We start from the raw sequence: 18,316 nt of genomic DNA, 5'->3' as shown, positions 1-18,316 counted from the left end.
AGAGAGAGGTGCTTGCTCCTGAGGTTAATATATTCGATCAATCACTCCATTTGATTCCTGTTTATTTTCAGGAGTCGCACGGTCATTTCAGCCGCACACTGAGTCCTTTATGCGCTGCCAAGGCGTTTCCCCTCAACCACTAAGGCCGTGCAGCGTGCGTTCGTCTGTAGTTCAGAGAGGAGAGGGGCTCCAGCACTTCTCAGATATTTCACGGTTCCTAACCTTTACGGTGAAATCCCCTCAGACCTGTCTCTCGTCAAGTCCGTGTGCAGACATGCAGGTATATGAGCTTCACACATATGCTGATTTATGTCAATGCTGTGGGCTTGTTCTAAATGACTGCAAGCACACTCCAGTGGGAAATTATGTATTATTATCTACAATTTGGCAAATGGCGCACAGGGCAAAGTGTGCAGCCTCTCTGCATGCATGCTTTTTCTTTTGAACAAGCTCAGAAGCCAGTGTGCTTTCAATGTGCTTTTTTGTTGCCTAAACTGGTTAGACCCAGCACATATTAGCACATCTTACTCCCTATAGAGTATGTGTAATCTTAATAGCAGGCTTAATAACTGTTTTCAGTGCAGATGGTTTGTAATGCTGCACATTGACAATGAAAAGAAAGAGCTTAACCTGCTTCTTTGCAGTATTTTGATACGCCGAACAACTCAGAAACCACCATGGGACCAATATGTAGGATCAGATAAACCTCGGCCTGCTCGGCATCAAAGGAGACAGACGGCCGGGACATATAATTGGATCATGATAGCCAATTGCCTCTGATCGTGTAACATCTGAACGAGCAAATAAATGCCTCTTTTGGCCAGAAGCATGCAGGGAAGAGTTTTCCCCACCCCTAAAACAAATAAATAGAGGACTAGTCGATGATACCACAATGTTATGTCAGTGTGAATAAGGCCAGAGCTGGGATCACAACTTATTTTGGAAACTGGTTTTACTCAAACAGAAAGGGAAGCATGGAGACATAAAACAACAACATGCCAAATTACACACACAGAAAACGCTGCAGCTGACGTGCAGCTTTTGCAGTTTGTCAGCTTGCGCTACCTTACTCTCAAAAAACATGGAGGATTGGCTGGGTTTCTATTTTTTTGTCCGAGAAAATGTGTGAATGCCTAAATTGAGTAATCTCTTGAAATCAAATCTTCAGTATCATGTGTGAGTCGTATAGATCGCACAGTATAGTATTTCTTTACAACCCAAGATCTTTACTTATAGAAAGAGTTTGCTGCATGGCTTAATGTTTTTCCCTCATGCAACATTCTTCCTTTTTTTTTTTTTTTTACAGAGCTGGAACTCATATGTCAGGAAAGAATTTATTAAAAGCGACCCCCAGTAATTAGCAATGTGCTAATGCTTGAATTTGTATCCATTCCTGTATGCAGGGTTTTTACAACACTTTGTGGTTTCACTTGAAACACGGGCTTGACCCCGTGTCACCGGCCATATGGGCAGTAAATAGTTCCACGATAGAGTCAGTGGTTGTGGTGATACTGTACGGTAGAGAAACGTCTTCTTGTATATCATACTACATGGGGTTTTTATGGCAGGGAGATGATTGACCGTGACGTTTTGGAAATGATATTGGTGCTTTGGTTGAAGAGTTTTACTTTTTGTAATTGGCCTCTGTGTGTAGGTTGAAAAGAGCTGCGTAAGATGCTATATCTTTAAATATATGCGTTAAAATGTATTTGTATCAATATACTTTGCCACTGCGATGTTATTATTCACCATGTCCATTATCTTAGTTTATCTCAGTTATTACAATTTATCGTGAAAAGGGTCATCAATTTTTTGTCGTTGTCGAGACATTTCACAAACAAATGTCAACCACATGGTGGCGCTAAAGAAAAAAGTCGGAATCACGAAAGTCTATATGATACCTCATTTCGAAACCATGAATGTCTGTACAAAAGTTGGTACCAATCTATCTAGTCGACGTTGAGATATTTCACAGGATAAGTGCAAACTTTGATCTGCTTGTGGCAAAAGGATCGCCAATGTCATTAGAATGTATCCTCTTGGCACCATGAATGGACCATGATCATGGCACCCCATCCTCTATATGTTTCTCTTAAGAAATATCCTGCTGGTGGTGCTTGAGAATAAGGCAGAGAATCACATAATACAGTAAATATCATGGCACCCCATCCAATAGTTGTTGAGATATTCCTTGTGTCGCAAAGACATGCTGCTAGCATGACTAATAACGATTTTCTCAGGCAGCTGATCCTTATTTCCAGAACATAAGTCACTTTGACTGACTCATGATGTCATCACAGAACACCACAATAGCATCGTTCTGCTCATTGCTTGTTGGAGTTGCTGCCTCGTCTTTATAGTACAGCTTTTACTTTTATCTTGTCACAGTTTGTATGCGTTCAATGTTTTATTCAAGCTCTGCAAAACCCATTTCCATTCTGAAGTCTCCAAGAAAACCCATTAATAATGCATCTACTTTCATCGTCTAAATGATTTCTCTCTCATTAAATCAAACCATCCATCAAACTGTTTGCTGTACTCTGCTCACTATTGGGCATAACATGAGATAGTGTGAAGATGAAGGCAAGTGTTTGCTTTGTAAATAGAAGTGTGCCACGGCGGATCGCTCATTTGTTTTTATACGGAAGAATTGGATTTCATGATTGCTTTTTAATTCTGCCTGCAGGGTATATTAAATGCCGTCAAACCTCTGAACACTTTGTCCAGGAAACTAACAATTATAGTCAATTTGAGCATATGGCTACCACAGCTATTTGAGAGAAAAGATGGGGCTTAGGAGGAGGAACTGCCTCATGCATCATTACACTTACTACCAAGGTTTAGTGTCTCCATATAGTGGAACTGTTTATGCCAGAGATTCAATATTCAAGCCAGAATATAAATACATGTAGCACGTTATATTTAAAGCAAACGCTATACCTTTTGTAGCTTCTTTAAATCCTTCAGCCATTGTTTGCCAAATGTCTTATAGACTGTGATTAGTTTGTGATTTTGGAAAAATCCTCAATCTAACATTACTCTATGTTCATTGTGTCATCCATATATGATTTGTTTCACTTAAATTAAGATCACAATGGCAATGGAGCCAGCAGAACAGCCCAGTTAGCCTTATCATTTACTACTTTCTCACGGAGCTCTCAAAGGGATCTCAGGCCAGCGGGAGACACTAGTTCCTCTATCACAGCCCTGTCTCTCAAAGTAACGTTCAAATACAACACAAAGCATGCTACCAAGAGCAAGCTTTTAATCAACATGATAAAGACATATTCGTACAAAACGTTTGCCGTCAACAATTTGAGTTTGCTTTGCCTACAGTGGCCGCTCTTGGCAACTCAAAACACTTGGATAAGGCGAGGAAACGATTGCGGTCTTGGTTTATAAAAAAAGTAAATACTGAGACAGGATGCCTTGACTTTAATACTTAACCAAATCCACAATATTTCCATGATGTTAACCAAACCAAACACCATTTTGGGTTTCAAAACTCTGTCCCTGCAGTCAGAGTCCTGTGGTTTCAAGGCCAAAATATCCACATTGACCTCCTCTACTCAACTTCTATACAGTAGCTTCAACATCATACTTCCTGAATTGAAAAAGACGTTGCCACTCAACATAATTCAGACAGCGGAGCAGCAGTTTAACCCTTGAGGCCTTCTCAGGTCTTCACCAATCAGACAGAACCCAACGGCCATCTTTTTGCTCTTTTACTGATTACTCAAAGGTGAAGGTCTAAAGAAGGACTGACCTCCGCAGTGAGAGTTTGTTTTGTGGGTCAGCTCTCTTTACCACCATGGACCAACACTGTATGTTGAAGGTTATGACTAAAGCATACGCGTCAGTATTTCATATGTCGTCAAATAAGTCAAGTATCCCTGCGTAGAGCTGCCATCTGCAACTATTCTTTTGGGCTTAGTTTCCCTGAGAGTGTTGTGGTTTACTATGAGAGCCCTCTCCAGACCACCAAGACAAAGTCAAAGACGCGCTGATAATGATATACAGCATGAGCTCCGACAGACCCAAAGCTTTTCATACCAGCTCTGGAGGTCATCTCTAGTGAAGACGTGCCTGTCGGTGTGCAGGGGGATGATGAGCTTTCACACAAGCAGAAAGAGGGGGATTACTGTCAATTGCTCCCAAATTGCAATAATACCCGCTGCCGGGCCACCCACACAAGCGCTGAGAGACAAGTGATAAATTGCTACATATGTCCATTCCACAGTGGCAACCCCACCAGCACACTGCCCACAACGGTCTCCTTTCTTTCAGTGTGACATGTGGAAACAAGTGCAATGGCGCTTAATGTATGAGGTATTGCAAATCTAAAATGTTTACGTGGATATGGAGGTTCAACATAGACAGCTGTTTCATTACTTAAATATGTGCTATCAAGCTAAATATCTTGGTAAACATGGTACATCCATTTCTGAATCAGTAGCTTTTCAGGAGCCTAGAATAATAAAATGGATTACGGTTTGAATCTTTGACCATTCACAAATCAAAACTGATCATCACCATTTTTATCTTGTGTTTTAACATTTTACTATCCAATTGAGTTCCTTTTGGTACAGTCTTAAAGAGACATGTATCATTTGAAACCATTTATGTGCACGTTACAATTGGTAGTTTAAAAGTTCAAACAATAATATTACATTTGTTATCAAACATTTTTGTCGTACCGAAACGCAAAGAATTCCACTACACGAGGATATCTTTTACCCACTCAAGATAGAGCATATCATATTTTGAAACTAAACCCTGCAATGTGTTCTCATGTAGGAATACACGGTAATTAGCTCTGATCATATCATTCCTCTGCGTAAGAACCGAGCAGATGGCTAATCCAGTCCCACTATCTAATCAGAGCAGTCATTTTAATGACAGGATAATTTCATAAGAGCCCTTTTGTCTTAAAATATTCAGGAGCAGCATGGGGGAGATCGGAGATATTCATCACCAGCACAGATTAGAAACAGGCCCTAATAAATGACACATTTGCTTCCTGCCAGTCCGTGTTAGAGGAATGGCAGAATGTAGTGGATGTGCTGCAGTGTGTGTGTGTGTGTGTGTGTGTGTGTGTGTGTGTGTGTGTGTGTGTGTGTGTGTGTGTGTGTGTGTGTGTGAGGAAGGAATGACATGGAGTGTGTGGGTGGACAGCAGCTGCAGCTCTATGCTCTTCTGACTATGTGTATGTATGACCGTCTCTGTGTGTGTGTGTGTGTGTGTGTGTGTGTGTGTGTGTGTGTGTGTGTGTGTGTGTGTGAGTGTGTGTGTGTGCGTGTGTGTGTGTGTGTGTTGTATCAGTATGAGAGCATTAGAGTTCATTCAAGTTAATAGACGAGGCATTAATGTAGAATTTACACCTTCAGGTCAGGGCACCAACAACCAAACCAGTGCTTAAAATGCAGCTGGTGGCTCAAAAGTGTGTGTGTAGGTGTGTGTGTGTGTGTGTGTGTGTGTGTGTGTGTGTGTGTGTGTGTGTGTGTGTGTGTGTGTCTCATTCTTTTCTTCGACCTGTCTCTGTTTCTCTGCAGTAATGCTAATGAATACCTTGAACGTTTCTAATACAGGCAGAAAGTAAAGAGAAACGACACCCATAAAATCAGATGTGGCCGTAAAAACCAGCCCCGTTTCTGAGTGTGCGCTGCACGGAGCCACGGAGCCATGGAGAGACATATTATTTACAACACCGCGGGAAGTCGGAAAATATATAGACGCACGAGTGCAGGATCTTCTTTTAGCCAACTTAAGGCTCGGAGACGTTTATCATGTTGGATCTGAGCTCGCTGTTTCCTGCAAACTGCATGTAGCCTGACGCTGTGCTTCTACCTTGGGAAGGAGTGTCCTGGGGTCAGGAAGTTAATATCAAACACACACACATACACACACACACACACACGCACACACACACAGTCATATTTACATCAGCCAGTGTGATATTATCAATAAAAGCCAAGAGGGCCGCAGCTCATCATAACTCATAACAGGCAGGGAGCACCACGGCTGTTAAGAGTTCATCTTCCTCTGAAGCAACGGGGGACGAAGAGAGATGCTAAAGCAGGGGGAAAGAGAGACACAATGGGGAGGGAGAGAAAAGGCAAGTATAGGAAGAAAAGAGGACAGAAAAAGACACAAAGAGGGAGGTGGACACCTTTAAATCAAAGTCAGATATTCAAAATGAAGCTAGTTTACCAGGCTGTGAAAACATAAACAAGGGCTGCAAAAAAAGAGTACTTTCATTATTGATTAGTTTGTTGATTATTTAATAGATAATAATTATAAAATGTCAGAAAAAAGGGAAAAAACTCAATTTCTAGAGCCCAAGATAAGGTCTTCAAATGTTTAAATGAAGGATCTTTGTTAACGGTGGAAACACGCCGTTCCACTGAACATCACTTTAACCCATCGATGTTATTTTGCATCTATTTGTCATATTATCCTGCACTGAACATGTAGATAATAAAACAAAATTCTATCATATTGATTTCAGCTACATCGCCCCAAATGTCCAATTGAATAGCTTTTCTTGATAGTTCAAACACACCGCTGGTTGTAAAAAAACGGGCTGGTTTTGTAAGTCATGGACTGTATACGGTTGATGAATTCAATCTGAATCAATATGAGTTCTACTTTCATGCATGCCAGTAATCAGTTTTTTTCTTCTTCTCCTTTCTTGGTGAAATTAGGTGTCCCGTCTCATTTGGGGAGCGATGCTCTTCAAATACTTCATCACCGGCCCTCTCAGTTTCACTGCAGACGCTGGCTGACCTCATCGAGTGACCTCACCAATCACCGATCAAAGTCTTTGGGTTTCTGGCTGGTCAGGTTAATCAGCGGACCACCCTGGAGAACCAATCAGGTAACATCTTACTTGACTTAAAGGAATTAGGCTGCTTTTGATGTACCCAAGTACACGTTTGAGGTTCTTCTGTTTGCTCGGAGCATGTCACTGAGTCTGTTCTGGGGGATTCAATACTTTGATTTCAATTACATCCGTCATTAGTCCTTTTGATTTGTTTAACTTGGGCTTTGGAGGACATGGGGAATGCACACAAAACAATAGTGATGGAGTCCAAAAAAATGATAAACATTGCTCATATACAGAGAATAAAGCTTATATTGAAACTTCATATACTGCACTTACTTTTAATTTGCGATATTTAGATTACGAGGTATTTAAAATACAAACAAATATTCAAATCAAAATTGGAGCCTGAATAGTATGCATGGAGTATGTGTGTGTGTACATTGCTAAGAATGGAGTGCTTGTATCACTTGCCCCTTTTTGAGGGGAAGTGACACAAGATACTTAAAGACCAAAATTGCCTCACTTAGCCAAACAAACTAGCTCTTCTGACATACACACTCAGGCATTCACACACACACACGCACACACACACACACACACACACACACACACACACACACACACACACGCACACACTAGAGTTCTCTAATGGCCAATAAACTCAGGATGTTCATTCCTCCTCTCAGGCTCACAAAAACCCGAACAGTGAAATTATTGAGAGAAAACGGATTCCACTGTAGCTCTGCCTAATGACCACACACACACACACACACACACACACACACACACACACACACACACACACACACACACACACACACGCACACACACACACCACACACCCAGTTTGAGGGTCAGCTACGGCTAAAGCAGATAGGATGTACATAATAACCCTAACATGGCTTTTATAAGCCTTCAGCTCTTTTGAAAAGACGACGCTGGGAGAGAACCCAGGCCTGCATATAAAAATACTGAGCTCTCTGGAGCAAGACTTTGAAGTCTTTTCTGCTTGATCTCAACTCAGAGAACAAGATAATCTCAGAACTACTACAGATACATAAATCTATGCAAACAGAAAGACAAGGTACTAGTGAATAACGACATGCACGTCCATTGCACTTTTTAGGCAAGACTGAAAAGGTCAAACAGGTAAAGAGAAGAATATGAAGTGCAGAAGTAGATTGTTGCAACAATCCCAAAATGTGAATTGTGGCCTAAAATCTTCAAGAATTTAGTAAATATAGTATCTGATTGAATAAAAAGTATTTATGTCATATAACAGAGGATTTTAATAGGAATCTCTGAACAAATATGTCCTTTTGTACACTGCACATATACCCATATGCACTTTAAACAGTAGTACTGGTAGTACAAAAGCAGCCATGCTGGGGTTTTGATGCAGATAAAAAAAAACGTACAGGACGTTTCCTTCTTCATTTTGATACTCCCATCTGAACTATTTGGATATTATTGTCCCGTCTTCGCTGGTAAATTCCTTTTCCCTCTAAAGGACAGTTTCTGCTCCTATACACATTTCAAGAAGTCTGTCATTTTACAGGGATGGGGGGAATGGGGCCATGTACAGCGCAAGTGTGCGTATGTGTGTGTGTGTGTGTGTGTGTGTGTGTGTGTGTGTGTGTGTGTGTGTGTGTAGACAGAAAATTCAACACCCCCAATACTTCTAATGGTTTCTTTCGGGACCATATGTCCTTTGCGTCAGCACGGCAGCAGTACAGCCTCTACAGTTACAGTCGGGTTCGGTGTGAAAGACAGACATGTTGTATAATAGAAGGTGGGAGGTGGAGGGCATTAAGTTGTGTGCGTGTGTGTGTGTGTGTGTGTGTGCGTGCGTGTGTGTGTGTGTGTGTGTGGAGAGCTGCAGAGCGTTTTTGAAGAAGCAAATATCTCCGTATTGCCTTACCATCGATAAATCTAGGAGCTCGCTATAGTGCTGACATAAATTAGCCTGCACACCCAACACACCTACCGATCTAAAACCTCAACTACCACTTCAACATTTTCTTAAACAACTTTAAATCAATAGGTGTCATGCTCTCCACTGTGTTCTGCAAACATCTGTGCACGCTTTGCACACACACACACACACACACACACACACACACACACACACACACACACACACACACACACACACACACACACACACACACACTCACAAAGAGCAGCAGACTCCCACAGAGTTTTGGGTAATTAGTAGTCTTTCTCGGTGGTGAGTGTGTTTCCTTCTCAGGGTCACTGATAGCAAAACGGCTGTTAAACTTTATATTCCCTGATGGGACGGAGAAGAGAGTGAAACAGAAGGAGCATACACTCTCATTAACACAGCACTCTGTGTTTGTGTGTGTGTGTGTGTGTGTGTGTGTGTGTGTGTGTGTGTGTGTGTGTGTGTGTGTGTGTGTGTGTGTGTGTGTGGTGTTTCCATGCTCAGGCCAAGTCTTATAAAGATGTTAAGACACTCTCTACCCTCAAGTTAGAGGGAGATAGTTCCTTTCTTCAACATTGTGGGAAATTGGGGAATTGTTTGAAGGTGTATGTCATGTCCGAAAATAAAAGTGAATAGACTTATTTTATTCAAAATCTCATTTGATGGGACTGTCGAGATATAGAAAAAAGTGTCAGCTAGACTTTGCTGATTGCATATTGTGACACAATATGGAAACATTGTGAAATTGAAAAGTGGTCAAAACACTTGACACAGATGAAGTGTTGTTATCAATGATGTTAACAAACTATTGCTTGATTAATTGTCTTGGCCAGGTCTCCCTCGAAAAAGAGATTTTTAATCTCAATGGAACTTCCTGGTTGTTTAATAAAAATAAAAAAAATTGATTGGTCGCTAAATAAAAGTCAGTTTTTCAAGAAAAAATGCTTTTCACGTGTGAGTATATCTGCCTTTTTTCGTTGTCTTGTGTGATAGCATATTTGGGTTTTGGAGTGTTGGACAGACACAACAAACATTCACTCAATTAGGAATTTGTTAAGCGAATAAATGGAAACTTATTCGCTGATTATGAAGATAAACATTTGTTCCAGCACTAAAATAAACAATCAATGTATTATACTGACCGGGACCAAAGTGAAGTAACGTGTTTATATTTGTGTGTGTATATATTTGTGTGTGATTAGGAGTCACACAAATTACTTAAAATGCTCCACTGTATGTAATTACCGACCTACTGCAACAAAACAAGTTATTCATCAATAACTAAACTTCAGAAGAAAGAGGAAATACCAAAGAAATCAAAGTATAAATCAATAATTCCTTCAGTATTCACATCTATGCACACTAGTTCCCTCTCAAATAATTTTTCTGTTTACAAAAAGAAGGATGTGGGAAATTTTAATGGACTCAGCAAAAAGAAAAAAGCTTCTCTGAGGCACTTTGACATTTTCAAACACACACACTTTTGGTGAATTAAAGGGATTCTGTAGATAGCTCTGAAAGCTTATCCTGTGCACCTCAGCAGATTCTAAAGCCCTTTTTCTTATGTGATCATTTTAGGTAATTGAATAAATTCCCAGAGCTCTGTGTGGAATTAGAAGAAGCTAGACTTTGGTCAGAGGAGAGCTTTTAAGAAACCAGGGAATGTACATCAGAGGCCAAGCAGTCGATGGTAATGTAATGAACGTTTACATTCACCTGCCTCTCACCTTTCCTGTTGATATATATCCACAATCTCAACTGCACCCGTCCAGTTTGTTTTCATAAACACGCTGTATCTTTTTTTCTTCTCTCTCTCATCTCTCGCCTCCTCGTCCCTGCCTTGGAAATGAAATATTTGGTGTTTCAGTGAGGGGGGTTGGGGTGTGGTGTGTGTGTGTGTGTGTGTGAAGGGGGGCAGAGGGCCGGCTACGATGCCAGAACTAGCACTTCTGGTTGGAAAAAAGGGGTCTGAGTTTTCGTCAGACGTGCGGCGCGGACAGACAGGGCGAAGGAAAGGCTTTTTGAAAGCACAGGCCAAGAGCAACAGAAAACACTCCCTCCTGACCGTGTGGTCAAAAATGGGTGTAGAGGGAGAGGCGGCATCTGGCGTGTCGCCCGGAGAGAAGGGAAGGAGGTGGGGGCAAACATAACCCGCCTCGGCCCGCAATGTGCCTCCTCTGCTGCCAGCTGCAGGCTGTGGGTATGTGGTGGAAGAAGAGATGGAAGGATGGAGGCAAACAGGTAGAGAGGAGAGGGACAGACAGGCAGAGAGAGAGCATCAGCGTTTAGAAAGCCAGGCAGACGGAGAGACAGAATCACGTAGAACAGCGCCAGGCAGGAGGATACTGAGAAGCACCGAGGCGTATCACGAACAAGGTCAGAAAGACAGCGCTTGGAAGAACAGGAAATGATACAGGATATATCCTCTCTCTTTCTCTCTGCACCCTCCGAGGCCTGCGCTGTAAGTGACAGCGCCGCGGAGGGAAGTTGACATTGCCGAAAGTATGAATTTCACCCGTTTGTGTTTTGCGGAAAACACGGAATCGAGGCTGTCTGTCTGGATCAGGGGCCGGGCCCTCGACCCCTGAATGTTCCCTCCGAAGCAGACAGCGAGGTTTTATTGGCCAGTCAGACTCAATTTATTAAACACAATGCAACTCTTTTCTCAGCTTTCCGAATGTGGTTGTGATATGCATTTGGACATGGATATGAGAGGTATGTCTGTGGCCGACGTGCTCTTTTCCTCGCAGTGTTTCTTCGAACATAAAACTGATGTGTGTATGAGTAAGTATATGTTTGAAAACATTTTGGGATATATGTTTAAAAGCCCCTGTGATACTTTAAAGGTCAGAATGAAACCAACACGTATGAGTCGGGACGGGTGACGCTAAGATGCTATCGGCCCTCCTATAATCGATGCTGCTTTTTGGTTCGGTTCCTTATCGACACTCTTCTTTTTGATTATATTGTGAGACAAAAAGACAATTATTAAAGAAAAGAATAAACATTGCTTCATTATTCTTGCATGTAAACACATAGCCTCTCTTGAGCAGCAATACAAGAAGTTCTAAAAACTTTCAAACTAAACAATTAGCGAAGTGATTAGCTTTCATTCACAAGACTCTGTATGGCATCGCTAACGTTACCTGCAGTTGACGAAGATGCTCGCCAAACGGTGGAAAACTGTGCATTGCTGCAGATTTATGTTCTGATTGTTCGCCAAATGTTTTGATACATTTCTGGTATTACCTCCATTGTAAAGTTGTAAAATGTAGCCCCACTTTGGATCTTTGAGTTCTCTCTCCCATGATGTGTGTCTCACGCTGTACCGAGTCGCCGTGTGTGTGTGTGTGTGTGTGTGTGTGTGTCAGAGTAAAGCACGACTCCGTCCCTCGTGCAAAGACAGACAGACAGAGAGAAATTCAGCGAAGGCGGCTTGCACCCGAGTACAGATTCCTTGCAAAGTAACAGAGGATGCTCATCTCAAACAAGACGTTGGACACGATGTACGTCCTTTAACGGCGCAACGTAAAGACCTCCCAAAAATGTCGAGGTGAAATGAAAAGAAATATACTTCTGCTGCCCGACTCGGGCGAGACAAAACCTCGATCCAGAACACAAACAATACGCATGTAGCATTGCAGGTTTACATCTCTGCATACACATGTATATTTACACACAGACACACACACACACTCACAGAACAGTGGGTAATGTGATATGCTCGGCTACGGCGAGGTGGGGTAAAGTGAGACCTTCCTGTAATCAAAAGAAACAGCGTGCTACAATAAAGGCTGTTTTGAAATGGTCCGTGGCCTGAGGGATGGATCCCTCTGTTGGAATGAGGAAGATGGACAATACACTGTGTGTCACAGAGAGAATAGAATGAAGTAGAACAGAGCAGAAGAAGAAGAGGAGGCCGGATGTACAATTTCCGCGTTTCGTTGAGTCGAGATCTCTTTTATATTCTTCCCTTGTCCCCTTTTCCTTTCTCCTCTTCCCTCCTGACATTGCAAGTTGCGGTGTGTTTGTGAGTCTCCTGGGCGACATCCATCAGCTGAATGGATAGGGGCTATGCAACAGCAGCGCCACAGCGAAGGAGGGCAGGGCGTATTCCCTTTCCCAAATCCACAGAAACACCAGTCTGGAATCAATCTGCTATCTCACTACGAGCCTCAAAACACACACAAACACACACATTGTTACTCTTTAACCCTGGTGAGACTGGCCCGTGCTATTTTTCATCCCCTGTAAGTTTATGCGCTGTAATATTGTATCAGGTCTGGGATATGGTTCTCCGCTACATCTCTGACTTCACCTGCTGCTGAAGCTCTTTACCAGAGCACTGGGAGCTAACTGCGGCCATAAATAGTGGAAGGAGTGTGCGCAGCCATCTGCAGGGCAGCGCAGGGCAAAGATATATCTGACAGGAAAAGAGCAAATCTCCTCTCCATGCTACCTGCTGTAAAAAGTTAAACCTTCACATCAGAGACAAGTGGATTTTTGAAGAAAGAAAGAAATAAAAGAGAAGTATGTGAGGTGTCTACGGCACACGTAATAGATTGCACATGGACGGAGCATTTACACCACGACATTAATCAAGTTAGTTCGGTGTAGAGGAGTATCAAAATTCGTTTTGAATTTTGGAAGGCATGTGTTTGATTTTACCTAACTTTTGACCCGGGAAGATATATGAATCTAAGCAGAACAGAATGCCATTGTGTTCTTGTGTGTAGTATGTATTAAGCAGTATACTAAGTACAGTACAGTTGGACACAAATAGGGTTTAAATACATATGTGCACTATTGCAAAATATAGAAAGTGATGAAGTGAAGAAGAAGAAAAGACACATGTGTATCATGTCAGATGGGCTCTTGAAAGTGCAATGGGTGCAATTCAAACAAAAAACACACAAATTATGGATTATGAGATAATTTTTTATGGAAATCAGATAATTGTAGTTTTGTGCTGGTCGCCTGACCGACCAACCAACATCAACTGCATTAGTCATGACACTAGCGGCACAAAAGATTATTTATACAAGGCTAAAAATGACTACCCATTGTGGACTATTGAAAGCATCTGTATCCTCTTTATTGTTTACCATAAAAGAAAAAGGGGGAGGGTTTGATTTCAATTTATCGAATAGACGATGAACAGAAAAATAATTCCGAACTATTTTGATTATTGATTATCATTTAAATAATGTTTTCAGACTCTCAAATATGAAGATTTCCTGCTTTCCTCTTTTGTTATATTATATGAAACTGAATATCTTTGGTTTTTAGACGGACAAAAACAAGACACTTTCAGATACAGGAATGGACTTTTTTTTTAAATTAGTTTCTGACATTTTATAGACCAAATTATTAATCAATGAATCTAGAAAAGAATCTGCAGATTAATCAATAATGAAAGCAATGGTTAGTGGCAGCACCACTGCCAACATGGACAGTGCTCTCTGGTCAAAGACACCTCTGTACAGCCTAGAAAGAGCAATTATTTTTTAATTCTAAAATGCTCTGAACCAAGCCAGACTTATCAAACAACCAGGGAGACTCCAGGGCAATAACACTCCAGCAAATGAACAGACAGCGTATTGTTCCTCTGTGGCTCGTTGCTGCCTCACCTCTGCCTCTGCCTGCTTAATTAAAGGTTAATTGCGTAGAATAAGTGTGCACCTCCCGCGAATGGTCCACATTTCTCTTTCCATCTACCCTGAGACGAGTTTGTGTGTAGGGTATCTGGAATTTATCAACTTGTTCAGGAAATGAGAACCAAGCTTTACCTCAGTCAGTGTGTGAGCAGGTACAAAACCAACATGGGAGTGTGTGTAGTGTGTGTTCACACATACGCTTGTTCACGCACACACACACACACACACACACACACACACACACACACACACACACACACACACACACACTAACACACCACACAGGAAAATCCAGCACTGCCTCCGTCATTTTTAATCAAGAATATGATCCTTCATCCCATCTGGGTTTTCTGACTTGGTGGGCGGCAGCGTGCACACAACAACACATCGGTCTATTAGGAAGCTACGACACACACACACACATGCGCGCTCGCGTGCACGCACACACTCAAACAGGGACAGACAATCTGTGGGGTTGCTGAAGCTGAGACCACCAACTGTAAGTCTGGCTTTTGACGTCCCAAAGAGCAGATGGTACCACTCTTGTATTTGGGATCGTCACTGTAGCCACGCTGACACAAACACACAAACATAAACATGCTCTCAAATCGTAGCACAAAAGCAAAATGCAGCTGGCAGGTAGTATGAGAGAACAATATATTTTTACGTATGATTATAAACCCACTTATCTCAGTTATAAGTGTGTGTGTGTGTCTGTCGTTGTTCTCCTTCAGGTTGATTTAGTCAAGTAAATCCTTGTCCTAGAGTCAGAGGCCTCCTCATCACATCCCGATCCCCTCCGCTCACTTACTGAATTGAGAGTGTGTGTGTGTGTGTGTGTGTGTGTGTGTGTGTGTGTGTGTGTGTGTGTGTGTGTGTGTGTGTGTGTGTGTGTGTGTACGAGGACAGAGGTCAATAAGATAACATTTGGTGGACCACCTGCTGGGAAGCTCAGTTTGCTAAATACAAAGTCTCATCTAACCCGTGTGTGTGTGTGTGTGTTCGTGTGTGTGTGTGGGTTTGCCGTTTACCTGAACAACTGAGGTGCAAAAGTATTTGATTACTGATAATGTTATAGGACAAAAACCGTGTGACAGAGAAGAAGCACAAAACATGCAAGCTGTGAGTCTTAACCAGTGCAAGTAGATCACACACACACACACACACACACACACACACACACACACACACACACACACACACACACACACACCAGAAATCCCCTTCTTTGTACACACAAGTCCTCTCTTCTCTTTTAACAGTTTTGTAACATTATATATCCTAACTATAATTTAAAACGAGGAGCAATTAAACACATTCATCAAATCCATCATCTTAATTTGCATTCTTAAAGCTGTCCCTAAACGAGGGGCTATGACACGTCACCTTTGCGTATCATCAGCCAGCACCAGAAGGAAAGCGTCACTATTGGAGTGGACATTAACAAGTTGTGCAACCAGCTCACTGTCTCATAACCTGGAGGAGACGTAGCTTTAACTAGCTACACTGATAGAAACCCTCAGGGTGGTTCACACACATAAACAGAGGGAGACGAACAATAATAGTTCTAAATGGTTCTTCTGTTTTTGTGTGCATGGGTACATTATACATTAGTGTAAGACCAATAAGCTACACGCAAAAAACTAAAACTTTAAGTTGTATGAAAGAGTGAGTAAGTCTTATCCAAAGATTGACTGAACATTTTACTTTGTGTACATTCAGCACAAAGATGTGCGTGCACTCGCAATGTGTTGAAGCATGTGCACGTGTCTCACAACCAGAGGAATTTTAATTGTCTGAGACAAAGGGGGATTTAATTCTTTCCCAGTACATCTATCTTTCACTCCTTCACTTTTTTTTTTCACTGTCCTTTCTTCCATGAAACAATAAAATCGTCTGGCCTCTAAGTTATGGAGAGCGTTTGAAGTGGCTGGAGGAGCCAGTAAATTTAGTGGGCACCTTTGGGAGCCAGTTCAGTGGTGCAGTGGCTGTGCCTATATTTCATGTGTGCATGCGCACGTGCTTGTCTGAATGTGTGTGTGTGTGTGTGTGTGTGTGTGTGTGTGTGTGTGTGTGTGTGTGTGTGTGTGTGTGTGTGTTTGCATGTGTATTGAGTGCTCACAAGAGTCCCGGCTGTGCCTCTGTCTCTTTGTGACATGAATGTGCTTAGATTCGGAGCGTGCACATGCATGTATGTGTGTGTGTGTGTGTGTGTGTGTGTGTGTGTGTGTGTAAATGTTCGTGTGGCTCTCTATTTCATAGTCACGCTGATTTGTGGCCGTCTACATCGGGTTTCCCAGGACCCCGTAAATCTCGCTGGACAAACTGCATGAGAGATAGATACACATGCTCGTGTTTGCGTACGAGTGTGTCAATGAACTTGCATGAGGCCGATGTGTGTATTGTACGGTCGTGGGTACTTCGGCCATTTGTGGCCAACCATCGCCCACAGCTAGTGCACATGTATTGGTACCACTGGTGCTCATTGGCCTTTACTGGTGGTTGTTCAGCACATTGAATCATTGAAAAGCTTAAGTTGTAGTTTTCTGTCGCCAGTATGTTTTTGAGGTCAGCTTGGTGACTCAGGGGCCCCCACCCATTTTAGACTGGTGACTTGATCCTTTCTATAAACACCCCCCACCCCCCCATAACCCTACATGGCCGAGTCATACAGGAGTTATAGCACCACAAGAACCTTCTGCCTCCCTTTCTAGACAGTAAAACTGCAGCTCCATATAGCTCGAAACACCACTGCTCTCCATTTTGAGATATCTCTCTTTAGCTAAACGAGCACTTGCTAAATCGTTTTGTGAACAAAGTGTCAGGTGAACCAGACCATCGACAACAACATGAATGTTAAGCAACCCAACACCCTTCAATGACAGAAGATCCCAGGTCAGTTCTCGGATTGGGTTTCTAGGGATAATAGGCTGGAACTGTGATCTCAATTCTCAGAAAAATAAATCAAAAGAGGTTTGGATTGAACCCAGAATCATTAATCCCTAAAAGAAGAACACGTTATTGCAGGGGTCGGCCACCTTTGGATATTTTCTTGTTAATCAGTGTACTATACCAACATTTACTATGAGTTGAATCATGACACCACATACTAATTTAAATCTCCAACAGATCAGCATTTCAACCAAAAAAAATCACCCATAATAAAGAAAATTGGAAAATGTAGCCCACCTTAAATCTTATTCACAATAAACTTTTCAAAATTCTCCAAAGAAGGCAACAAGCACTAGCCAATCAGAGGCCGAGTAAGGCGGGTCTTTGCAGAATGCAGGTCAAATGGCTGTGAAAAAGCTAATTTCCAAAATAAACGTCTCTTGCACAATTACTGCTAGTGTGCCATATGGTAACGCAACAGCGTTGATTGTATCGTGTCACGCAAGTAGTTACTTGTATGCATTATCTAAGCCACAGCCACACGCAGAGTAGCTATCAATAGAATTAGTAAACTATGAAGTTCACCGTCAACAGCACTTCAGCGAGGACATATGGTCGACCGACCCTTTGACCTTTGGATGTCTTGTGGGGCTCATCCAACTTGCCCAACTCGGTTATCTCCAATCACCAGATGCATGCGATTCCCCTGCAGCACGGACCAAACTCAAACCCCCACTCATCCTCCATAACTTTAACCGCATGTCCTCTGTTGGCAAAATGTAGTATATTGGGATATCACCCCAATATACTCCATGTATGTATGTTGAAAACACTTATTTTAGGCAATGTTGGACTCTGTATTTTACTCCTGTTTCCATCTCTTTGTCATCCCTTCCCTCATCTATAGCATCCCAATGTAATAATTATGATATCGCAATATCCCAGAGCATACTCAGTGACAAATGCAGCATTTGAAGTTAGCAAAGAGAAATGTGA

The sequence above is a fragment of the Taurulus bubalis genome (genome assembly GCF_910589615.1).
Source record: "Taurulus bubalis genome assembly, chromosome: 14".
Taxonomy (NCBI): Eukaryota; Metazoa; Chordata; class Actinopteri; order Perciformes; family Cottidae; genus Taurulus; species Taurulus bubalis.
This window is presented reverse-complemented; position numbering follows the sequence as displayed.